General features: G+C 44.3%; 1 long non-coding RNA gene across 1 annotated transcript in view; it reads right to left on the bottom strand.

Annotated features, from left to right (window-relative positions):
* Positions 1-860: 860 nt before the first annotated feature.
* The window catches only part of LOC131482056 (uncharacterized), a 92,652-nt gene continuing 69,980 nt past the window's right edge, over positions 861-23,532 (bottom strand). The window contains exon 3 of the long non-coding RNA XR_009246740.1: positions 861-959. This is a non-coding gene — a long non-coding RNA (uncharacterized LOC131482056). The remainder of the gene's footprint in view (positions 960-23,532) is intronic.

Here is a 23,532-nt window from a genome sequence, read left to right on the forward strand (position 1 = left end):
AGTGTTCCTTGAATGGGTAAGGCAGGCGAAAAGGCTGCTAGTGCCCTGGGTGTCTGTGGAGCCTTGGCACTTAAAATGGCTGTGAGGGCAGCGTGGGGTCAGAGTGAGAGCCCTGAGTTGACCTCCCCCACTGCAGATCATGTGTTGGGGAAGGGCATGGGAGGGAGGGTGAGAGGGAGAACAGCTGGTGCCCTAGTATGTCCTTATGACTTCTGGGTATAATCAGTAGAAAACTCTAGAAGGTGTGATCAGACTCTCAGATAGAGCATATCTCCCCAGCCCCATCACTCTCGTCCCTTATCTCTCAGCTCCCTGGCCAGCCCTGGTCGTGCAGCCATCCCTTCTTCAGCTTTTTAAATGCCTGGCTTCCCTCATCTTCTTGTCTGAATTGCATCGAAACACTTCAGCTTTTTGCCTTCATAGATCAGCTCAAGTCCCCTCTAACCTAAAGATAAGAGATATCTCCTTTTTTCCCCCATCACTGCGAATTTCCAAACAAATGAACCACCTTTGCACTCCCTGCCCTCTGTTGACTTTCTCTGCAATCTGGATTCTTCTACCAAGTCTTCCCTGAAATTGCCAAAAATCACAATACCTGACACTAGCCATACCCTAAAAAATCTTTTTCATGATGGTTACGATTTGCCTTTCTGGGGCCTATAGCTATTTTCCCCTGGTGTTTCTGACATCCTTTCTTTACTGGCTCACCACAGGGTTCCCTCTTCACTGTTCTCTGATACCAGTGTTTGTTTGCATAAAAGGAAGATAGAGATACAACTGTGGGAAAACGACATTAGACAGTCTCTTCCATGAAGTCAACAATGGACACTCCGAGAAACCCAGAAATCATGACAACTTACCTCAGCCTAGAATTTGACTGAAGACTTCTGTTCCTTGGTTTGGCTAATGGCTCTTGATGGCTTTTGATCCTTGGCACTGGCAACTGCTTCTGGAAGAGCCTTAAGAAGTTAAACATAGAGTTATCATTTGAGCATTTCACTCTTACCCATATTTCCAAGAGAAATAAAAAACATGTTATAAATGTTTAACACAAAAGCCTGCACATAATGCTTGCAGTAACATTATCACAGACCAAAGGCAATGACAACACAAATCCCATCTCCTGACAAATTGGCAAATAAGATACTATATACCCAAACGAGACATCATATACCCATGCAAAGGGACATTATCCAGTCATAGCAGATGAAGTGTGGTACGTGTGATAGCATGAACCAGGTCAGTCATAAAAGAGTATAAAGAGTGTAGTCCTATTTATACAAAATGTGCAAAACTGGACTCCTGCCTCTCACCTGCACCTTCTATTGTCTCTTCCCCTTTCTTACATGTGACAACCGAGCACTTGTCTCCCAGTTTCAATCTCATTGCTTCATTGCTTCACTCAGAGATCTGTCTATATCTTCATATACCATGAAAGGTGTCAGGAGATACTAACTACATAAACAAAATGTCAAGATATAAGACTGATGTATCTTTAATGTGTTCCTGTGGAAGCTATAGGACAAATTGTTCAGGTTGGGGACAGCATTGAGACCGAACACAGAAAAAATAAAAGGGTCTTTAATAATGGAGGAATTGCTTCAAGCTAAGAAAAATACATGAGAAGTAAGACATAGGGATGGATATGACAGGGCAGCCAGTGCACTTGTTTGTGAATTTAGTTCATAACTCACTGATAGTCGTAAGAAAAGAGGGGATGGAATGATATCTAGTTAAGCAGTAGGTTGCTGTAGCCTTCCTCTGAAGTTCACACATCAGCCATATTGGCCACGTCAAGTCTGACCATAAGTAATGACACTGACATTAGGAAATACTAGATCTCACACATCCAAATAGGCGTTGGGACCTAAGTCACCATGGGCAACTGTCAGCTACTCCAACAGTTCTGCCTTTGTTGAGATTCTTGCTGAACTCTCCAGCTTCAGCATTTGCAGCCAGGATATGAGACACCCAATAGTCTGGTCTCATGACTTGCTGGGGACTTTTTAATTTTCCTCTGGATAGCTTTATCCACCAGGAACATCCACATTGCTCTCCAGACACCAGGACCACACCTTCAACTTTGGAAAATACTTTGGGATGTGAGAACAGAAGATCCTCGGCTGAGGCTCATGGTTGGAAAACAGCCTTAGTAGCAGCAGCAGCAGCAAATGTGACACAAAGGGAAGTTAGAAGTAGTCTAGTCCTGCCTGGCTGTTCATTTCCAACTTCCTGAGAGTACACACATCATCAGAACATAACCCGTGCAAGTTCACCAGGTGTGACACTTCATTCCCAGGGCAGAAGAAGAAAATGTGTCTCAGAGGCTTGGGAAGGATATGGGTGATGGCTGTGGGGAGGCTGGGACAGCTTCCTGAAAACGCTCCACTGCTGGTTTCCAACAGAGTGAGCCTGAAAATCTGTTTTCCGGCAGTAACTTCATTTCCATGGCAGGATCCACTTGAACCAGGGAAAGGAAGGCACTTTGGAAATGCACAAGGTCATGGACAGTCCAAATAAGTTCATAGTTAAAACAAAACAAAACAAAGCAAAACACCCCAACATTGTGTGTTATTGGTGATTAGGTTGGTTATATGCAAGTGAAACTATTATCATGACAATGCCAGATAAATAAAATTTGCTTACTTAATATTAAACAAACATGCCGGATGATCATGTGGATTTGTTTTTGCTTTATGTTTTATTTTGTTTTCTTGAGAGGCATTGAGACAAAAAAAAAAAGGTTCATATCCACTGGTTCATTTCCCAAATGCTTTGCAGTAGAGTCAGGGCAAGGGACCAAAGCTGGGAGCCTGGAACTCCACTCCCGCATGTCAGTGGTGAGCGCCCAATTACTTTAGCTGTTATCAGCTGCTTTCCAAGGTGTGCCTAAGCAGGAAGCTAGAATCAGGAGTACAGCTAGTACTCCTGGGACTCAAACCCATGTACTCTAATTGGGACATGAGCACGCTAACCACTAGGCCAAATGCCCAGCCCCATGTTACTCATGGTGTTATAACAGAAAAAGGTTCATATGCTGACCATAGATGCTACTGCTTCCCCCAAACACTGCTTGATACTTTCAAATGATTGTCCTTCATTTATTTCACAGAGGTAGACAAAACACCTATCATGCCCCAGACACTGCATAAGCACCACACAAATACAAGGATTTTTTTTAAATCTGAAAAAAAAATGAAATGAAAAATAAATTTATTGTGATGCAAAAAAGGTTTGAAATCCATGCCTTTTATGTAATGATTACATGTGTCCATTGGAGATCACTTAGTGATAAGCAAACATTAAGGAGCTTTTTGAGAATATTTGTCATGGTTCTCAGTTTTATTGTGGTTGCTTCTTACAAAGTTGAAAGCATCTTAAAATGTTGAAAGCAATTGGATAAAGTAGTGGAGACCTGGAGCTGGCCCTTTGCCACCACTTACACACCTGAGGTTCTTGCCAATTGTGGTAAGATGTGGGATCTGTAGATGGCAGCTCCACCTGTTGGATTGCAAACAGTTGTGGTTTGCACTCAGCCCATAATCTGGATGAGAAATCCTGGTAGCTTTTGTTGTAGAGTTCGTTTTAATACAGTGCTGCATAGTTTGACATTGACCATCGAGATGTTTGAAACAGCTAAGTTTTGGGATCCTTGCGTCAGCTTTCCAGAATGTTCAGCTCTGATTTTGGAAGAGTTCTAGTTCTGGCCATACTGGCTTATTATTCTAAATAAGCTTTTATTTTTAGGATATGGACTTGGAATAAGTTGTCAGATGTAGTTGGTAGTAATCTCTTCCAGTTGTATATTTTTGTACTGCCAGACTGTTGTCTTCTGATTTTTCATTTTTTAAGGTTTTTATAATTAAAAGTTGCTGAAGAAAAAAAAAATCCACGCATGGATGTTTTTCATAAAATGCCTTTTGTGGGCCCGGTGGCATGGTCTAGTGGCTAAAGCCCTGCCTTGAACACGCCAGAATCCCATATGGGCACCAGTTCTAATCCCGGAAGCGCCACTTCCCATCCAGCTCCCTGCTTGTGGCCTGGGAAAGCAGTTCAGGATGGCCCCATGGTTTGGGATCCTGCACCCGTTGGGAGACCCAGAAGAGAAAGTTCCTGGCTCCTGGCTCCAGATTGGCACAGCACTGGCCGTTTGCGCTCACTTGGGGAGTGAACCATCGGATGGAAGATCTTCATCTCTATCTCTACTCCTGTCTGTATATCTGACTTTGCAATAAATAAATAAATAAATAAAATTTTTAAAAAAATACCTTTTGAATGAACTCCCTAAAAGACTAGATTTCAGAATGTATTGCGCCAAAATACATTTATCTTTTAATTATATTTTTCCACAAACTTCTTTGAAATACCCTCATACTAATTTACTTAATACTAGTATCAATCTTATAAACTAGGTACTTTTATTTTTATGTATATTTGACAAATAAATTGAGACAGAGTTGCATAGCTAAGGTCACTCAGCTAAAACATGGTTGAGAATATACTATTTACCACCAATATTATCTGTCTCTTGAGATTTAACTTTGACAGCCTTTCTGTTCCTGCTGTGTGTGTATGTGTAGTGTGCGTGTGTGTGTGTATGTGTGTGTGTGTAAAAGAGAGACAGAGAGAGAGAAAGAATTTTATTTGAGAGAACAGAGGCAAAGACAGTGAGCTCCCTTTCATTGGTTTACTCCTTAAATGCTGCAACAGCTGATGCTAGAACCAGGAGCTGGGATCCCAATCCAAGTCTCCCATATCGGGGGCAAGGACCCATTCCCTTGGGCCATCACTGCTGCCTCTCAGAGTCTGCACTGCTGGGAAGCTGGAGTAATGAACTGAGCCCAGGCACTGAATCCCTGTGTTCTCATATGCAATGCAGGCATCTGAACATCCACTCCTGACCCATGTCTGTTTCACAGTGGATCAAGACCAAACGAAGCCTCTGAAATCCCTAGACTGAAGTCAAAACAGAACAAAGCGAAACAAAAGCATGGTTTCTCAGAGCTGCAAATGCCTTAATCGATGATCACTAGCAAAGACATTGCCAATTTTTAAATTTCTTTGAGTCAACTTGACATTCAGAACAGTTTCAGAGTTAGAGAAAAATTCGAAAGATAGAGATTTCTCACAGAGTTCGCATCCAGTTCCCACTACCTCTCACACCTTCCATCACACCTTCCATTGGTAGAGTGGTCTTGTTATTACTAATGATCCAATGTTCATAAATTATTGTGAACCAAAGTGGGTGGTTTATTTGGACTTCCTTAGTTTCTATTTAATGTCCTGTTGCTGCTTCAGGATTTCATCCAATGTATCATATTACTCTCATAGTCACATTCACTTAGGTTCCTCCCAACTAAGTGTTTCTTGGAATTTGTTTTTGATGACCTTAATAGTTTTGAAGAGCACTGGTCAATTACTTTGTAAGATGCCCTTCAGTAAAGGTAAAGGTGATATGTTTCTTAACGTAGACCAGAGTGTGGTATTTCCTGATGAAGATTTTCATTAGATGAGATCAAGGGCAACCATGATTCACGTGATGGCTCCTTGCTGCTGTTGGCCTTAATCACCTCACTGACAACTCCAAGACCTGTGCTTTACCTGGGTCTGGTTCTGATTGTAGTTTGGCTATTCATACTGCTTTCCCCTGCTCTTGGCGTGTCGTGTGGTTTTTGGGATAATTCCATAGATAATATCAGGTAACAGAAACTAAGGTATGTGGCCACTAGTGTGAGAGCTTGTATGTTAATTTGATTACAAATTGTGCTGTGTTTAACATTTACTATAACTCAAGGTATTAGAACCTCAAATTTCTGTAGAGTCCTTGTTTTGTGTCCCCTCCCTTTTGACTCTGGGCTCCCTTGAACATATTCCAGATGTCAAGATGGTGGCTTCCCTTACAGCCTGATCTCTGTGACTTGCCTAAGGAAAGTCACTGGTGGTTGGTTTGTTCAGCTTTTTTCTTACTCCAAAGATGGAAGTGACGCCTTGCCAGTACTTTCCACACTTGAGCTAATACTAGAATCCTTCTCCAACACTTTGAAGAACAGAAGCCCTTTTTCAGATGGAATCTAATGGAGCTGGGGTGCCTCTCATTTATGTGCAGCCTAATTTAAGTGTTAAGCATTGGAGAATTTCTCTTCTGCATTTTCTGGTCCCACTGAATGTCAAGAGCGTCCTCTCTTTATCCATGCTTCCTTGGGCAATTTGAAAGGGTTTTGGACCATTAAAAAGTAGCATGTCTTCTGATGGATCAGCAGAATCTTCCAGCATTCCAAGAGACTTTTCAGATGGAAAATACAACAGAAATGGTGGGACAGGTGAGTGAATGTGTCGAAAGCACATTCACTTCCACATATTGTGGAAAGCAATGAAAAGTTCACGTGCTTTCTCTCCGTATGAACTGTACTCATTTCTCATCAAGTGGAGCAGGTGGCTTGCAGGCAATGGCTTGGGCCCTCATGGAGCTCCCGGACACTGGGCTCACCAACCTCTGGTCCTGTCTATGTGCTTTTCTCTTCACCCCTCTCTAATGGGCAAAGTTTGCCATTTGACTAAAACAGCAAAGATGTCTTTCTACATAATGTCCCATCCTTGTCCTTCAGCCTTCCCCAGTCCATTTCCCTGTGGATGATGTAGCAAGAAATCTCAGGACTTCCTCTGTCCTCAGCTCACACTGTAGTGTCTCTGCTCCCTATGTTCTATCAAGGACATTTTTTTTTTCCTTTTGAAAAAAACTTAGCATCACAAAGCAAAGTTTTCAGCTTTTTAAACTAATATTTCTGGTGTGATCTTTAACATCCTAAAGTTAAACTAAACATCAGCAATTACTTTTCTTCTGTAGTATTCTCAGTGTGCCAAAAATCATCCTAATGCTTTTGACCAATTAAGGAGATAGTCATGGGTTCCTACTAAGAAGTGTTGATACAAGAAAACAGTGATAGTCACTTAAGATGTTTCTTCCTTATTCTTCTGGATTCCAGTTGTGTGTGTACATGCATGTGTGTATATATGTGTGTGTGTGTGTGTGTGTGTGTGTGTGTGTGTGTGTGTGTGTACCTCTGTCTGCAACATAAACAAGGAGGATATAAGGTCATTGCTCCCCTCCATACAATCCCACCTACACTCCCACAAGTGCCCACCTCAATTTGTATCGCAGAAAATTACTGTTTCTGTGAAACTTCCACACAGAATCTGCATGGCCTAACATAGTCCAACCTGGTTGCTCACTGTGTCCCTGTCAGACCTATAGGCAAATCCAGGGGTTAGCGGGCCTGGCAGACCCTGGGTTGCCTGGCTCAGGTCCTTGGACCCAACAGTAGAGTGAATAGCCTGATCCATGAGCCCCAGGGCAGGAGGCCTAGTGGGGCCCAGATTCCCTGGCCCGCATCCTTGGGCCTGCTTTCACAGTGGGTACTGGGTCCATGAGTCCCCCAGAAATTGGGGTCCAGTGGGGCCCAAGTCACCTGGCCAGGGACCTTGGGCCCACCTGTGAGAACTGGTCCTTCTCAGTGGAAAAGATGGAGTAGTTGACGGCTGGCCCAGATCCACATAGAGCATATGGCAGCCCATCGGGCCCTTCAGAAGACATCTGTTACCACAGCAGAGCAAAGTGGGCGAAACAGATTGGACAACTATCCCAGCCCAATCATGACAGCAAATATCTGGACAAGTGGAGACTCTCTTGGATCGGCAAGATCAACATTTCAGAACTATGAAAACCACCTGAGTAGAACTCTTGAAACATATGCCGCATCAGCACCCCGGGCCAATTCAGGGTAGCCATTCCCCATCTCCAGACACTGGGGTGGTTGCAAGGTTGGGTGTGGCTTCTCCCCTTGTCTCCTCTTGCCCCCCAGATACAGGAAAAGGAAATTGAAAACTTAGAAACAATAATCACACCTACTTTTTCCTGACCCTCGATCCTTCCCATCCTGATCAACCATGTAAGCACCATCTAAATAAAAATTTTTTAAAAAGACCTATAGGCAGTTGTAACATCATCATAAAAGTATCATAGCTGATACTCCTACTCCTATCTTGTTCCTGATGTCATACTTTTGATACTTTCAAAATAAGGCAAAGAAATGGACAGTATTCTCACTGTACCCCCAAATGTCACTCCCTATGAATATTTCTTTAAATCCCACTTTAGATACCCCCCAATGCCTCAAGATCATGTCAGATCATGTTACCATCTCCAATGCCTCCTGAGCACATCAGATAAAGGAGTGGTCCTGTACCTCACTACGTGCAGATCATTCTTAAGCATGACCTCACTTCCTCTGGATTGTACACTTCCACTTAGCTAACCAGAAATCCTGTCCCTATGCTACCTTTTACCTATACCCTTGAATTATTTCTTCCTTGAGAGACAAGAACCTGGATACAACCCTTGCAAAATGTCTGGAAGGGATCAGGATCCGGAGCTTTGCACATTGAGCCTTCTCCAACAAATCCATGGATTCACTGAAACTACTCAGAAAATGGACCAATGCTGAACCCAGAAGTCACTTCTGACTCCTCTTTCCTGCGGTCCACAGCTAGCTACAGCTCACTACTGCGTCTTCCTTGGACAGTTTCCCCTTAAAGGATGCTACTTGCTCAAACTTCCTCCTAGGTTCTCCCCTTCCATCACCAAACGGTAGTATATTCCATAGCTCTGTTCTTGTCCACATACATCATTCCCTGTTAAGCTCCTCCACCACAACCACTTTCAATACCATTTCTGTGCTGATAACCCAGAATGCTTCTCTGAACTGTGGATTCAGAAGAACCATACTTTCCCTAGCTGTTGACCTTGACACGCCCTAAACCAAAATCCTCCCTCAATCCATGCTCTCCTCAACTCATGAATTCCTCATCCCTCTAAATGGCAATTAATTTTTCTAGCTGTCCAGGCCATAAAGCTTGCTTCCTTTTCCACATTTACACTACCAGCCAATCTCATCAGTGTTACTCCATCTCTGAGTATTCCTCTCACAGCTCTCATCCTCGACAGGGTCACCACCAGTTCAGATCTGGCTTTTGTAAGTTTCCTAATTGATCTCCCGAGTTCCTCTTGACAATCTGCATCCTATTTGCTATACTTTGAAATCGAAGTTGGAGCCTGCCATTTCATTTCTCCACACTCTCCAGTGACATGCAGCAGTCCTATGAAGTTTACATACAGGTCGTGTGCCCTGTTCACTCTTAAACTTGTATCCCTTGCTACTCTACAACTGACTCCATGCCAGTCCTGCTGGCCCCAAGCCCCAGACCTTGGATCACTCTCTTCTTTCTGCCCAGACAACACTGCCCCCGTCTCTGCATGGTCCCTTTCTCATTCTTGCACATTCCTTGTTATCTATCACTCCACTACGAGTCTTTCCATGGGCACCCTACTTGGCACATCAGCGCTGTGTCTCTGTGTAAGCAGAGACAAGTGGTTTGTCTCCCTAGCCATTACCATGACTTGACATAAATGTGCATTTCCTGTCAGTCTGCATCATTAGCAAAGAAAGCCAGTGAGAGCAGGCACTTCGCTTTTCTTTACTGCTCTCCTCCTAATGCTTAGAACAAGGCCTGCCACATTGTAGGAGTTTTGTGTACAATGAATGAACAGATCCTGTGAAAAGGTCCATAAAACACTTTCAGGAAACACACAAGCATCAAATGCCATTCTCCCATCTTACAGACCAGAGTTTAAAGCGCAACAAGAGAAACAATTTGATCAAAGTCACTCAAAGATCAGTATCAGGACAGGTAACCCTAGCTCTAACCCAGAGTCTGGATATTCCATTTTCCCAGCAATCCTTTCCCCGACTGTGTCCCAAAGATAGAGGAAGCAATGGATGTCAGTTTCTGCCTATGAGGTGAAGATCATGCTATATCACAAAAGCTGTTTCTCAACAGCTTATCTTAATAAACTGAGGGCAAAGATGACAGCTGGCAGGCTGCAGCCCCCACTGAAGGCTGAGGTGAAAAGCATGATGAGGGCTTACACATCCCTGTTCCCTGCTTAGTGACTAGGGTGGTGTCAACAGGAAAAATAAGTCTGAGAGAGTCTGTGAAGGAAGATGATTGAATAATTGAATGCGGTGATTAAAGAAACAAAAAGCACAAAAGCGAAAGGGACTTCACGGAAAGGGAGCATGTTTGATTGATGTTGGTAGCTTCCATGCACTTCGCACATCACTGCTGATCACAGCAAGGAGAACGGTCAGTAGGGACACACACAGTGCATGGTGCTTCTAAGCAAGCAGATTCTACATAAGGAGGAACAAGAATTTGGAGTCGGACAAACTAGAGTCAAACTTCATTGCCCTTCCCTGTGAGCCATGTCTGGGACAGCAAAAAAATCATTCTCTCTAAATCTCAGTTTCACCATCCCTAAACTTATGTAGTGATTGTTAATACAAGGAGCAAAATACACATCAGTGTGTAGAAGTGCCTATGAACTCAATGCTTGGCAGTATGTGAGACCCTTAATAAATGCTCACTTTGATATCCTGTACCACTGGCTTGTCTTCTCTTGAAATCAGAGTCCTCCCATTCCTGGCTCTGCACTGCTGAGTTCCTGGTTCCTCTTTCCTTCTCTCTCGTCAGGGAGAACAAAAAAGACAGGAGGTTCTTACTGAAGCTCCTTTCCACCTCCTGGCCTTGAATTCACTGGACGCTGTCCTGGCAGGTTTCTCTGAAGGGCTAGGCTCGGGAGATACACAAATCACCTGAGTTCTGCTAAACAGAGTCACCAGAGTGACTCCTGGGAGCCCAGATGTGAATTATGGGACCGAATGAGCCTGTAGTTAGGGCTTCCATGTAGCGACACTTGCCCCATTTCCCTGATTGCGTTCAATTCCATGTGCAAATGTCACCTTGGGTCATGACACTGATTCCAGAGAAGTAACTGTCTGGACCTCATCTCTGAGGAGGTGGGAAGAGTCAGAGTTTCCTTCCATTGGAGAACAGAAGAAAAGCTGGATTCTGGGCCTCTCAGCAGCAGCCCACATTCACCCTTTACGGAATCCTGCACGATTCCCGTCTAAGGTCTGCCAACTCCAGAGGTTGAGTCTCCTAGACGGAAGGAAAGCGGGGGCTGGAAGAATTTTGGAGGGAGTCCAGGACTGCCTGGGCAAGCCAATCCAAATAATTCAAGTGAGAAAAATATGCTGGGATTTGTGTTGGCTGTCTAGACAGTCATGAGTACACACAGGTTTGTGTGCGTGTGTATGTGTGTGTGTGTGTGTGAGAGAAAGAGAGAGAGAGAGAGAGAGAGAGAGAGAGAGAGAGAATCTTGCACTGCAGTTGGCCCATGTTAAACTTGGTTAGAGGCACGAGTCAATGAGTGTATGAATTTAGGTTCCTCCAGAAATTGACCCACAAAGAAGAGTCTCAGTGCAGTTAACTTAATTAGCAGGTGACCCTGGTGGAGAGAGCTGGGAGAGTGAGACTGAGAGGGAGAACAAGGCAGGAAATGATGCATGTTGTCTGTGGGCAACTGGGATTAGGTCCTGTGGGGTGACGATCAAGTTCATGGTAGAAACATCCAGAATCATACTCTCAGAGGGAAGCTGGAGTGCTCATCTCTCAGCTCTCCTATGTCATTGGTTCAGGCACCACACATTCACACCAAGTTTGCATCCACTGAGCAAGCAATTACAGGATGTACACAATAAAGAGCCCTTAGCATGTGAAGAGGCATTTGCAACATCTGTAGCCAGGAAGTTAAAAGAGGGAGGTCCCTCCATCTTAGGTGGTAACTGTGCAGACTTAGGTTGCTCAGTGATAACCAATGAGACACAGAAGTAGCAACCTCATCAGACACTTTCTTTTCCTGCCAGGAGTCCCTTCTCAGTAACAATGACATCTGCTGAGTGCCCACTGTAGGCCAGGCGGTCAATACCATTGGTGTTCCTTATAAAAGCATTAGGTGGTAACAGTTATTAGCATTATCCTTCATGTTGCATGGATGAAGAAATCAAAGTCCAGGACAGCACAATGAATCAGGAATAAACTAAGGTTTGGACCCAGACCATCCAACTCCAAAGTTCACACCCTAACACTCTGTGCCCACTGGTTGATTGATGTTTACCCCCAGAGAGCCAAGGTTAGAATTCCCGGTGGGGAGGGGGAGAGTGTTTTATTTGTTGTCAGAACTGTTTGTTTAGACGTCCAGTGGCCCTCACCAGAAGTGGTTTACTCAGTTGCATCTCGTTTCCAGCTGGTCTTTTGGAGGGAAGAGGGAAAGAACTTGCCCTTGCCCAACTGCTAGTGAGCATCTCCCTACACCTGTTCTGCTATGCTTGTGGCAGCTCCGTGAGTTTGGGATCAGGATCCCTACTTTACACATTCAAAGAAAGTCGGCACCTTGCCCCCACCCCAGTATGAGAGAGTCCTGGAGGGGTATGAAGGGAACATGGGCTGCAGGGTCAACTTCTTGTCAAGCTGCAGATTAAGTATCCCTACTTCTGACTCCCCTTTTCTGCAAAAGTCAATGTCTTGTTCCCGATTCTGATGTTTTACCCAAATACAACATTTTACTGCACATCACTGGTTTACAAACTTGATAGTCTTCTCACAACCTTTGAAGCACTAATTTAAAAAAATGAAATATAGCAAAAATGATAAGTGAATGAATGAATGGAGTGCTACTTAGGTTCAAATATCAGCACTGCAACTTTTCCATAAAGGGCTTTGGACTCAAAGAAACCTGGGTCGCCTGCTCCAGAATGTGCCTTCCTCCCAGTCTAGAGCAGTCTAGAGCCCTGAACGGTGCTAGCAAACCAAGAGGCCCTACTGGGCTCCTGCTGCACCTTCCAATCAGCTCTGGCTCCTCCCTTCCCCGGCCCTTTGCTTCCAATCCTCAAGGTCTAGCAGTAAAGCACTCTGACAAAGTTTCCCTCCCAAAATGCTGACGGCATTGACATTTGAGTGCTTCTGCACAGGAAGTGATATTTTTAATGAGAAACTGCTCTGTATCCCACTTGTAGCTTATCAGAGTAATATGCACAATGCCTAACAATTATTCAGTTACTATATGCCAAGTGCTCTTCTTTGAAGAGTTTACAAGTATGAACCTCACACTCGTTCTGTGGAGTCAGTGTGGGGATGGACCATGAGACTTCTGTTAAACATTTTCATGACAGCCTATCACTGGTGTCTGACAGCTCAGAATCTATGGTACCTTACACAATTTGTTCCCACTACACTACCTAGTGAACAGCAGGTGCTTGGAATGAAGATGCAAATTGAGGTTATTCACTTGGGAGGTGCAGGAAACACTGGAGCGGGTCAGAGACATGTGCAGGGATGGAGACAACCCATAAAAGTTTGTGTCATAACACAGACAGAGCCTATGGACCGCAGACACCCATAGGTACCCTGGGAAATGGGGTGCAAACATGTTTTGGCATTGTCTCATCCCCAAGGGTAAGGTACTGGGCATTAATAAGGAAGTTTTCTTCAGTCACTGGTGAGGCCTGCTCCCAGAGAGCGGCAGCTCCTCTCCACTTCATCTGTCAGTGAGTGTGAGCATGGTAACTTTTGAGAAAGCCCTCAGCCATGGGGCTCGTGTTGTGGTGCCGGTCTGGATTCCAGCACCCCATATGAAAGCGCTGATTCAAATTCCAGCTACTTCACCCCAATCCAGCTCCCTGACAATGCATTTAGAAAGGGGTAAAAGACTGTACAAGAACTTGGGTTCTCCTGTCACCAGTGTGGGAGACTGGAGTTCCTGGCTCCCAGCTCTTGGCTCTTACAGTCATTGGAGGAGTGAACCAAAGGAGGAAGTTTATCTCCTTCTCTCTCTAGCTCTGCATTTCAAAAAAGTAAATAAATATATCCTTTCTTCAGATCCTTAGGTAGACGGATACAGAGGCTCGCAGAGGTTAGCAGAGTGTGTTCAAGACTCAAGGCACTATGGACTGGCACCTACAATAGCTGAAACAGTGTTTTATCAAGGATTCGAGTCAGATTGAATGCAACAGTGCCAATGAGGGGAGGTGCAGACATTGGTTAAGCCTTAGTGATGCCCCATCCTTCAGGCCAACTCTATCGCAGAACCGCCCGGATCTGACGTCTTTTCAGTAGTCAGAGGAAGATGCTGCACATGATCTCAGAAGCCTGACAGAGCTCTAGTTTCAACTTATTCAATTCTCATTCTAGCATTTCTTCCATTCTTCTAAAGCTTCTGTCACAGAATGCCAAGGCCTCTGCAACAGCTACCAAGGAAACATTGAAAAGATGTCACCATCTTTTTAAGTTATCCCACGAGTGAATCCAACCACAGCCTTGACCTTGGCAACTCAGCCCAACATAAACTGTGTGTGGCACCACGCTGGGATGAAATTCTCTGCTGATTGTCTTGATTTATAGGTTAAAATCCAGCAAGGCAATTTCTGTCTTGAACTAAATGTTTAATATTTTGTCAAACTGTAATTTTTGTTATTTTAAACTCATGAAAATGACTTCTCAAAAAGCCCCTTGTCTGGGATTGAAGGGCAATTTTTCTGCTTTTGTTTCCAGATTTCATATTTATGAATTAATCTAGCTCCGGGTTCTAGAAACATGTGATCTTATTGCTCAACATAGGTTTCACATGCTAGCTTTTTCATGTCATAAGGTTTCAGGTCCACAAACAACACACATGGGGTCAAGGTCAAGAAACCACAATGATATCCCGCTCTCAGAAAAACCTACCACCGCCTCCTCTTTCCTCTTTGATGTCCTTTTCTTTCTTTTTTTCCAAGTGGAACCAGCCTGCCTACCTACCTTTCTTCCTTCCCTCCTTTCTTTCTTTCTCTCCCCAACCCTTCTTTCTTTAGGTGACAGATGTCATGTGGCTTGATTTCCAAGTGAGCAATTGCCCTAAAGGAGAAGACATCTATAGCAGCAGACATCTGCAGTTTTGAAGGAGCATGGAAGGTTTTATTAGGTGCTCTGCACATGGAGTTACCCACTAGGGACCAAAAAAAAAAAAAAAAAAAAAAAAAAACAAACAACAGCTCTTTTTACAGGGCCAGTATTGTGGTGCAGGAGTTAATTTGCCACTTCAGCTGTCAGCATCCCATATTGGAGAATAGTTTAAGTCCTAGATACATCACTTTGGATCCAGTTTCTTTCTAATGTGCCTGAGAAAGCAACAGAATATGGCTCAAGTGCTTGCATTACCATAAGGGAGACAAGGATGGAGTTCTTGGCTTCTGGCTTCAGCTTGGCCCATAGCTGGTTGTTGCAGCTACTTGGGAAATGAACCAGCAGATGGAAGATCTCTCTGTCTCTCCATCCCTCTCTGTGAGTCTGTTTTTAAAATCAACATACAATTTAAAAAAATAGCTCCTATAACTATAAACTAACATTGTTTCCAGCCACCTTGAGGTTCCCATGTCAGTAAAACACAAGCAAAGGTGGGAGTTTCCATATTGCAGGAGTGATCGGCCCTTTTAAAGGGATACTGAGTCATTACTACACAGTGCAGGCAGGGAAGAGTATTCTGGAATGCAATCACTGGTACATTTCTCAGCATCACCTTATCGTGTACCTCAATGAAGACAAAAATACTATGGGTTGATCACTCCACAAGTAAAGGAATTTTGATTGGTTGAGGGGCTTCCAGAGGCAAAGGGATATAGAAGAATATAATAGAATATTGAGGATATAATGGAAGGCACATAGAATAAATGCCAGCTCTGAAAATGCAGCCAATTGCAGAAATGCCTGCAGTAATTTTGACTTTTTCTCTTGGTGCATTTGTGGTTGTATCTATAGTGCATGCACACACACCACACACATATGTAAATACATATATTCTTCAAGAAGTTTGGGGACGATATACACACACACATATATAAGCCTGTTTGAATACAAAAAAATTGAAATTCATACATAGTTTTTATAGAATATTCATTTTGTATGAACTTTAAAAATTTTATTTATTTATTATTGGAAAATCAAATTTACAGAGAGCGACAGAAAGATCTTCGGTCCAATCGATTTGTTCCCCAAGTGGCCGCAATGGCCAGAGCTGAACTGACCCAAAGCCAAGAGCCAGGAGTTTCCTCTAGGTCTCCCATGCAAGTTCAGGGTTCCAAGACTTTGGGCCATCCTCAACTGCTTTCCCAGGGCACAATCAGGGAGCTGGTGGGCAGTGGACCAGCTGGGATGTGAACTGGCACCCATATGGCATCGTGGCACATGTAAGTTTAGGACTTTAGATGCTAGGCTACTGCACCAGGCCCAGACTTCTAAAACTCACGTGCACCCTCATTTGTAAAGATTTCCTTTCTCCCTCACCAGAGCCTGTTTCTACTCGTTTACTGTAATATACAAAGCTATAAAAGTTGGAGGAGAAATGCTCTGAGTATTCAGCATATACATGTATCATAGAGACTTAAATCAGCCTCAAAATCGATATCATCAGACTTGTGGGTAGACATACAGGTCAAAGAGCCGCTGATTAGTATTAGTAACTTTCCTGAAACAGAAGCCTATTGTATAGGAATCCCATGGGTTCTTCTGACCTCTTGGTGTTACACATTCTAAGGACAGAGGCTCTGGACAGTGTCTTAGTCACAAGGGTGGCTTCTGGCACAGGTGGGTGGAAAGACAAGGAACAGCAGACACATTCCAAGTAACCAAGAGAGTGTTTGTGATTTGCCTTGCTCAACTCTGTGGTTCTCTGATTGTTAAGCAACAAACAATTTGCCCAACAGGAAGCAGTGGAATTTTCAGGAAAAAAAGGAAGCAGTTTGCGGAGTAGACACTTGCTCTAGAAGCTAAGCCAATTTGCTAGCGATGCCTGCATGCTATATTGCAGGGCTTGTGTTTAAATTCCAGCTTCACTCCTCATTGCAGCTTCCTGTTAATGCAAACCCTGGGAGGCAACAGTGATGGCTCTGATAACTGCCTTTGTGCCACACTGGCTCCTGCCTTCAGCCTGGTCCAATACTGGCATTTGGAGGTGTTTGGGAAATGAATAAGCCAGCAGGAAATCTGTCTCTTCCTTTCTTTCTCTGATTTTCAAATAAAAGACAAACCCAAAGTGGCAGTTTAGAGAAGGTAAAGCTGAACGAGTAGGACTGAGGGCTCTGGACTCTGGGGCATGATGTGTGCAAACACTGTCTTCATAAAGCTGCCACCTGCGTCACTGGCTTGAGGCCAGTGATGGTCCCGTGAGTAACATGTAGAGAGAAGGAAGTGGCTTCACTCAAAGACCAATTGGGCCAGACCTTGAAGGTTACACCCTGGGAGGGGAGAGGGACAGTGTCTCAAAGAGCCATCAAAATGTTCTTAAAGAGAACATAAGCATGCCATGCCTGAGAAGATGGGCCTTCTACTACCAACCTTCTGATGGATACTTTCTGTTCAAGTAAATGGACCCATATAGTGCAAGGGTTAGCACAGCTCATAGATAAACCCTTCCTTTCAGCATCACTGGCTTTCTCTGGATCATCCAGATGCAGATGCTATTCACATGTTCAAGGGACCCAGCCATTGGAAGTCTGACATATGGCAACTGAAAAAAAAAAAAAAAACTAGGAAAGTGGAGCCAAAGGACAATGGGGACCAAGATTCTTCTATACATCTAGATCCCAGCTTGATGGAGTATGAAGAGTCTCATTATCTAGCCTGAATGTTTGGTCCTGGGAAGCTTTCTGGGGAGATTTAATTTTCTTGCTGCCAAACAGTTGTTCATATTGCAATCGCAAGGCCCTCTGTCCAAGTGTATCAGTTGGCCCAAATCAAGATCCCTACATACATACCCTCCCTGTGGAATAGATACCTAGTCAGGTCAATGACTCAGCTTTCTGAGCATCTTCAAATACCCAGAGATTTGCTTCCAACAACACCCTTGGGATCTGTTCATTGTCTGCCGGGAGCATTCACACGTGGATTCATTTCTCTGCCTTCATCTGTCTCTCTTTGTAGATGAGAAAAGGCTCGCAGAGGAGAATCCTATCGGGATCCTGTCTGTTACCCCTCCTGCCACCACCACCCAGCACAAGGCAGCAGGACACCTAATCAGTGCTGCTAATCCACGCACTTAATAATGTGGTGAAAGGCAACATGCCAGAATACAGAAAGCCACGTTCTAGTCTCAGCTCTGCAATTTGCCAGCCAAGGGAACACAGGGAGACCACCCAATCTCACCAGGAGTCAGTCTCTCATCTTCGTTTCAGTGATCCTATGTGTGTCATGTGCACGTGAGAGTGGATGTGCAAATGAGAGAAACAGCGTGACAGTGGCTTCTTGACTCGGCTACCAACAGGCCACCGTGCGATTAGGTCACCACAGTGTGCCAGAGGCAATCGGGGTGAAACCAGACAAGTTTTGCCAGCCCTGACAATCCGACACCCTGGGTCTCCTTGTGTGGCTTCTCACATTTATGTCCTGGAGATAACAGTTAAAGGCCACAGAGCAGAAGCTGAGCCATTGCTATCCAGCACAGCCATAAGCCATGAAACACCAGGGCTGCTGAGCCGCAGCTGTGACAAGATGCCTTATCAGAGGACATGGAGCAGCCAAGCTGGTCCTCTCTCTAGCGTACTCAGCAGGCTCCTTTGCATCTGTCCTCACTGAACACACACTTGTTCACACTCAGCCTGTTTCCTGTCTGCATGCCTGCCACCTTCTGCTGCCTGCTTCCCTTGCTATCTGTTGTCTCCCAATCTGCCACAGTGCCAGATACCAGGATGCCACTTCTCAGTTCGACTTGGACCAACCTCAGGGTTTCTGCTCCAACTGCCCTTCCACTGTGGGAATAGATTTCCCTTAAAGTTACCTTCTCTAGCACACTTTTATTTCTTTCTATCCATTCTTCTCCTGTGTTGCATTTTGCTCTTTCTCCCTAAGTTGCCTTGCTAAAAGCCAAAATCTAAGTGACTTCTTTATGCCTCCATTTTTTATTTCCTCTTTTCCTTTTTGTTGAGTTTAACATAAATCAATGCTCTTGGTCTACAGAAACAACATTTGTTTTTCCCAAAAGCCACACATGAAGTCTCTTACAAAAAATTCATGGAAATACATATTATAAAAATTCATGTATGAATTTCAAAATGTATTGTACTCCAACAGATTTTTAATTACATTTTTTCTACCAGCCTTAGGAAGTGTCCTCTTATATCCGTGATTCCAGCAACAGTCCAATCACTTTGAAGTTTGATGGAAAGCTCTAGAAAATTAACACTAAAAGGAGTTCCCCGATTCCCAGAGAGCTCTGCCAGGGGCTGGTGGGGGGCAGGCATTCAGTAATGTATCCCTAGTGCCAAGTGCTCTGATCTTTGCTTAAAAACTATGCAGGGGTTCTATCCTCAGCTTTTCTCCTTCTAAACCTGAACCAAAATTCCTTTCTTTCTAACCATCTGGTCTCCTCATTTAGCTTGGCCAGGCACAGCTTGACAAGTCTCCCCCACTGGGCTGGCAAACAGAGAAGAAAAGGGAGGCCTGAAATCAGCCCAGTACAGTGTCAGATCAGTTCCACACTCCTGATGATGAAATCAACCAGCCAACTGACCTATTAAGCCACTATGTGCAGCCAAGCCACGTTCATTCAAAACTAAAGGCAGGGAAGAAATGGATTGAGAATAAGTCATTCTAGTGCTTTTGGGAGAAGTGACCGGAAATTCTGTCCTACTGTGATTTACTCCAGCACCAAACAAGGGGCCACAGTGCTTGTGTCATTCTCTGTCATGGTCCACAGCGAAGATGGAAGGACATCAGAGAAGATCAACACCATAATTATTCATATTTGACTCTCTTTCTAAAGCCCTTTTAGATCAGATGTCTCAATTTCTCCCCTCCCGAATTTTGGAAGATGGACAAAGCAGTGGTCTATTTACTCATTCATCTGTGGGGCTCTGATGTGCTGGATGACCATGGAGTGCCTGGCACTGTCCTAAGTCCTGTGGTTACAAAGCAATGGATGTTTCAGAGAAAGTCTGTGATCTCATTGAGCTTCCTTTCCAAGAGCAGCAAAATGACAATAAGCAAATAAAAATATCAGGGTACTTCCAGAAGTTTGCAGAACCAAGAATGAAGAGTCAAGTTTATTTTGGTGCAAATTTTTAAGAGATTTATTTTTTTATTGGAAAGTCAGATACACAGAGTGGAGGAGAAACAGAGAAAGGTCCTCCACCTGCTGACCCACTCCTCAAGTGGCCGCAACAGCTGGAGCTGCGCCAATCGAAAGCCAGGAGCCCAGAGCCTCTTCTGGGTCTCCCACGTGGGTGCAGGGTCCCGAGGCTTTGGGCAGTCCTCGACTGCTTTCCCAGGTCCAAAGCAGGGAGCTAGATGGGAAGCGGGACTGCTGGGACCAGAACTGGCACCCACATAGAATCCAAGTACATGCAAGCCAAGGACTCTAGCCATTGTTTTAGATCAGATGTCTCAATTTCTCCCCATGCCAGGCTCTGGTACAAATTATATATGGAAAAAACTATGCAAGAATTTCAAAATTTTGCACTAAAATAAACATGTGTTTCAGTTATATTTTTTCTCCTCCCACTTTCTACAGCACCCTTGTACAGAATGTGCCAGGTGGACTAAGGCTGGAATTAGGGTAAAAAAACCTTTGCCAGGGAGCTGCGGGAGAGCCTCCCAAGAGCTTCCTATACTGTTTTCTCCAGAGTGGTACCTGAAGAAGTGATGTGGGAGTAGAGACCTAGGGAACAGAGTGGCTGGAAGCACAGTCTGGCGGAAGCAGCTGAGAAGTCCAGGAAGCGAGGCAGAGGGAGGCAGGAAATGAGGTCAAATAGATAACAGGGACAAGACATGCAAGGCCTCGGCTGACATGGTGGACCCTTGGGCTTCGAGACTGAATGGTTGGACTGACCTTCCCCAACTTTAAGAAGAGTAGCATGACTGCATGTACACTAGGCAAGGGTTACTTTGGCACAAGGTACAGGCAGTCCCCAGGATTCATTCTCTCCTTTTTGCATGACAACAGAAACCCCAATGTTTTAGCTACATGTTGGGCAGCCCTGAAAGAAGGTTGCATTTCCAAGCTTTGCTTACAAGTGGGCAGAGCCACATGACCAAGTCTAGTCAATGAACAATAAATGAGTGCAAATCATGCCTGAAAAACAGTAGCTTGCACTTAAAAAAAAGACCCCTTTCTTCTTTATTTTGTCCCCCATTTTCTGGCTACAGTGCAGATGTGATGGCTGGAGCTCTAGCTACTATACTGGAGTTGAGGAAAAAACTACTACTCTGTATGAGACCGGGCTGAGCTGGAAGAAGTTTAGGTCCCTTAGGACTTGGTGTAGGAGACCTAGGCCAACCCATCCAGGCTGACTCCAGATGAGGATTTTGTGTATCTGTTTCTGGCAGTTGAGGGCCTGGATCTAATGGAAGTACAACTACAAGGATACAAGATACAAGGATAACCTCCAGTTCACAAATGAGAACATTAAAGCAGTCAGATGAAGCATGTTAGGATTGTGATTAAATGCACTGATTTAAAATGTCTTTGACAAGCAGAAACACAAAGACTGCTAGATCTTTTATCCACTTCCGAATGTTGGCAAGGCAGGAGCAGGTCTAAGCTAGGGGTCTGTAACTCTGGATCTCCTATGGGTGCGGCAGAGACCCAAGAAGTTAAGCCATCACCTGCTGCCTCCCTGGGTGCACATTAACAGATTGAGCCAGGATTTGAACCCAGGCACTCCCATAAGGGATGTGGGCATCCTAATCATGTCTTAACCAGTGCACCAAAAGCTTGTCCCCATTTTGACTTCAAAGTAAACTTGCCTGCATTTAAATCCTGCCTCCAATACTTTCCAACCCAATGACCTCAGGAATTTCCTTGAACTCTCCATGCCTTGACTTTTCACCTGCAGAATGGAGATGGTAACAATATCTACCTCTGCCTATCACTGTAAGAAATAGATAAACTCTGGGACAACAGGCCTGGCCCAGGGCAGGGACTCCCCATGTGTGGGTAGCCTCTGCCTCCTTGTCATCTTGTCTGTTCCTTAGCTGATCTCCTTGACCTTTCCAGGTGAGTGGAGACCACACTTCGTTAGGTGGAAATACGTATGTTTGGAGGGAAGGGAGAGAATGGGGGAGAGGGGAAAGACAGCAGCCTTGACACATGGCTGTGTATGAGAGATGCTGAAGTTCGCCGAAGCTACGGGTGGCATACATGGGTGGGTCAGGAGCCTGGGTGTACGGAAAGAGCTAAGAGTGAGCATCAGCAGGCCATCCCTCAATGTACATCAGGGAGTGTTCTCAGGGCTCCAGCCCGTCCCCTTGCCCATCTTGTTTCCTCTCCCCTTCTCCCTTCTCCCTTCTCCATGCCCTGTTCTGTTTCCTCTTTCAGAATAGAAATAGAGCTCTTGACAAGCTTGGTAGATCATCCGGCTTTCAAAAGGCTGTTTCCTTGGTGTGAATGAATTCTTCATTGGCCTGGAAGAGTATTTTGAGTCTTATGTAGAGGCTTTGTGTGTGTGTGTGTGTGTGTGTGCGCGCGCGCACGCGTGTGTGCATGTGTGTCCATCCCCACATGGGTGTGTGGATTCGGAGTTGTTTTGTTTCATCTTGTTTTTCCTCTGAGCACTAGGCTTTGGAATGCAAAGCAGCGCTTTCTGCACAGGCTTCCTTTCTGGTAGCACATTCTCTTCCTAATTATGTTTTGCTCAGGCTTATATTAAAATGAATTGGCTTCCTCCGACAACAAGAAGTGTAATAATAACAGGAAGTGGCCCAGATTCACACAATAATAAAAATAGAGCCCGAGGGAAACCCAGACGACTGGAGCATTCTGTTGATGGACTTTCCTGTCCATCATTCACCCATCCTTTGACTCAGAACCATAGCTGACTCCAAAAATAAGTTTTTTGTTTGTTTGTTTTTTACTGTTGAGCTGAACGGAAAGCCTGGAAAAATCCAGTTTTCATTTCTTTTATCAGAAATTCACAAACACCAAATAGTGAAAATTTAAAAAAAAGGTAAACTTTTTTAAAAAAAGGTTTGTTTTTGTATAAAGATTGACCGTTATTTCACCCAGTTTTGTCAGAAGGATTGAGTCAAAATATTGTGATTTATTGATCACATCACACAGAGGGGATCTGGTCAGTCCTGCAGAAAATCCATCTGGCTGTCACTGGCTAAGCCTGGATTTGACCACAGAACTTCTATTTTCGCTTTGTTCATTAGCTATTTATGAACTTCAGAATTAAGATTACAGAATACCTTTCACAGTCTTAGTCCTAAAAGAAATGCTATCTACATACTCTGATTGCCGATTCTTGGCGTTTTGCCTTGATATCATCATTACCTCCATTCTGATAGCTGATAATTCAGCCCCATAAACAGACTAGTCTCTGTACAGCCGTATTTTTCTGAACAATAGCACAGTTCAACCAGAAATGCGAGAGATAAAGTATGTTGGCCTTGGGAGCTGAGAACCATTACCTGCCTGGCTCCTCCCTGGTGGGATGGGCACTTGGGAGCAGGCAACTGGGTATCAATATCCCAAAGCTCTCTCCTCTCTGCCCTCATTGGGCAGGAAGTCTTGGGTCTCATTTGCAACATAGGCTGGAACCTCAGGTTGGC

This window comes from Ochotona princeps, chromosome 15 (genome assembly GCF_030435755.1).
Source record: "Ochotona princeps isolate mOchPri1 chromosome 15, mOchPri1.hap1, whole genome shotgun sequence".
In the NCBI taxonomy this organism is placed as follows: domain Eukaryota; kingdom Metazoa; phylum Chordata; class Mammalia; order Lagomorpha; family Ochotonidae; genus Ochotona; species Ochotona princeps.